Source organism: Lathyrus oleraceus, chromosome 1 (genome assembly GCF_024323335.1).
Source record: "Lathyrus oleraceus cultivar Zhongwan6 chromosome 1, CAAS_Psat_ZW6_1.0, whole genome shotgun sequence".
Taxonomy (NCBI): domain Eukaryota; kingdom Viridiplantae; phylum Streptophyta; class Magnoliopsida; order Fabales; family Fabaceae; genus Lathyrus; species Lathyrus oleraceus.
In genome coordinates, this window is record NC_066579.1 from 208,634,374 (window position 1) to 208,637,349 (window position 2,976).

A 2,976-nucleotide genomic window follows, 5' to 3' on the forward strand; every position below is an offset into this window, starting at 1 on the left:
AGAGTGTGCATATGGATTTAATCAAAAAATCAGGATTTCATGGCTACCTGCAACAGGCAAGGTTTGGTTGGAAGTGAAGGGGTTCATTCATGTCATGATTATAGAGGCATCTTGGCCTAAGAAGATCCACAATTATCACAGAAAGACCCATTGACAATCAGTGCAATCAGATCCTAGTCATTTTTGCCCTAAAACTAGGATTTGGTATAAAATCGGTTTATTTCTGATTCCTTGAGTGAAACTCATTTCCATGGTCCTCCACATGTCCAAAAGGATCTACATGCAAAAAATAAGCTCTTTATTTGAGTCAGAGGTGCTTCAATTGATCAATGGAATCGGAAATCACACAGATTAGGAAAAGTCAACTGTGGGGCCAGAAAAGTCAACTCCCGACATTTTGAAAGTGGAATATCAAAATTCATACCTAAGGGAGCCTATATGTGAAATTTGATCAAGGTTGGATCATGGATTCATCATTTAGTCAGGAGTTGGAGAAGTTACCAAATTTGGAAATAGTTGACTTTCCATTTAAGGCAAGTTTTATGGTTTTTTGCACCCACTTTAAGCCTATATTCCATCAAGATGCAAGCTCCATTTGAAAATTTCTCCAACATGAAAGTTGTTCCTCTTGTTCCAAGCTTTCTAGAGATATAAAGTTTGTTTCATTTGGATTAAAATTGAGAAAGTTATGCTTGGTCAAAGTAGGACTTTATTTTAGGACACTTAGAAAATTTTCTAAGTCCAGAATTTGCAAAATTTGTCAAGACTTATGGGCCAGATTTCTTGCACTTCAAGGCATCTTTTGGAAACACTTTCTTCATGACAATTGTACCTTGTTATGTCCTCTTTCACACCTTTTTAGAACCACCCCATTTGGATAATTGGTTTGGAAGATACACTCATCTAAAGTTGGTATCATATGCTGAATTTTTTGACAGCATTTTGGCCAAACTGGCCCAACCATTTTGCAGCCATGAGACCTGAACTTTATGGCCATTTTTCACCTCTTTCCACTCACCATTTCAAGATGTGTTCAACATGAAAGATGTTAAGCTCCCTACCCTCTTTCTACTGTTTGCATTGCCTTGTCATTTGGTCATGTATTCATCAAGTTACAATGTCTTAAAGTCACCCTGTTGGGGCCATTTTTTGTGCTGCACTAGAAAACCAACCCAAACCCCAAAAACGACCAACACACTAATTTTTACCTCATTTGGTCATTTGCTTTTGGTTCACTCACTTAAGCTTTGCCACATTTAGCCATTTCTTTCCACACCTCACTTTTACACATTTTTGGTTCATTATGCACATAATCAAAAACAAATCTTTCAAGCCCATTTACACACTTCAAACACTACATATTTAAGAGCTTCTAAACCCTAGCTAAAAGGTTAGTGGCTGCAGAACTTTGTGGGGAAGGCAAGTTTGTTTCATTTCAAGTTTCACTCCTTTCTCTCTCACAAGCATTGAAGCACCATTGAAGAGCATCTCATTCCTTTCCATTCCTCTCATTCCAACAAGAAGTAGTGGACTTTCTCCACTAGGTAAATTTGCTACTCTCTTCCATGGCCTTGCTCATTTCATGAATATTATACTTGTTCACCACTTGTTTCTTCCATGCCTACCATATATACTTCATGCTATTTTTTCATTTATACCATGCCATACCATACTTATTTTCCATGTTAACAATATACCATACTTGTTATGAAACCCTCACCATGAGGCCTTGTTTTTAAACTTTAAGTTTTTTTGACATTTATTTTTTCTGAAAATCTTTGCATGAGCCTACCTTGTGGTCCATATTTCTCTATGATAAAGTCATTATTTTGTATAAAATAAAGCTCCATTGCATTCTACTCATTTTATACTTGAGTTTTACTTTTTACACCATGCCATTTGATGCACTAAATTGAGAAAAATGTTGGCTGGAAGTTGGGAAAGAAAGATTGCATGGAGGTTTTGTTTTTTTCTTGCTGGAAGTGGAAGTTGTATACTGCATGTATTGTAGTGAGCATTTATTTGTTGCATGTTGTTTTTGTCACGTAGTGAACACTTATTCTTATTTTTATTTTTATTATTTTTATTTTATTTTATTTATGTATAAAAATAACACAGACATGGTTCAAACCAATGTCTGTCCCGTTACCAGCGCCTTGTTTCATCCGCTAAGGCATAAACAAAAGTTGTTAAATTAATGCTATTCATTTTTTTTATTTTGTAACGCTGGCAATTCCGTGGGCTGGGCTTTGGTATCACATTGCTGTTCCCACCCCCCTGCGCTGGCCCACTCACATCTTTCTATTCACATTTATTTTCATTCTCTTTTTTATTTCCATATTATTTTCTGTTTAGATTTTAATTATTTTAAAATATTTTATTTATTCATAAAAATATAAAAAAATATTTTTTATTTTCCTTATTGTCTTATTTAATTTACTTTAATTTTTATTTTCGTTTTATTTTATGTTAATATTTTATTTTGATTATTTGTTTCGAATAGGCCATTTTAACACACTTTTTTTTCATTAATTTTATTCTCATGACTTAGAATCATTTTTAACTTCTGACTTTTGGGATGATGGTTGACCAATGTCTCATGGTCAACTTGACCTTTTATTGAATTTTTATTTCCCATTTTCAATTTATTTTTGATTTATTTCTAACCTAGTCTTGTTGTTTGACTTTTGGTTTGACTTTTGTTTTGATTCAATTAATTCAATAACCAATTTTCATTATTTTTGAAATCTTTTTGGGGGATGATGACGTCCTGACCCCACCTAACTTAGTTTAATTTTTCATAATTTTTGTGATTAATTTACTATTTATTTGACATTTTTTAAGTTGACTTGACTTTTCGGTTGACTTTTGTATGATTGATGTTTGACATAGGGATTGCTTAGGGCAATTGAAGAGATCTTTTGATCCTCCCTTGTTCATCTTATATGCCATGTATTAGAGGCCATTCATATTGAT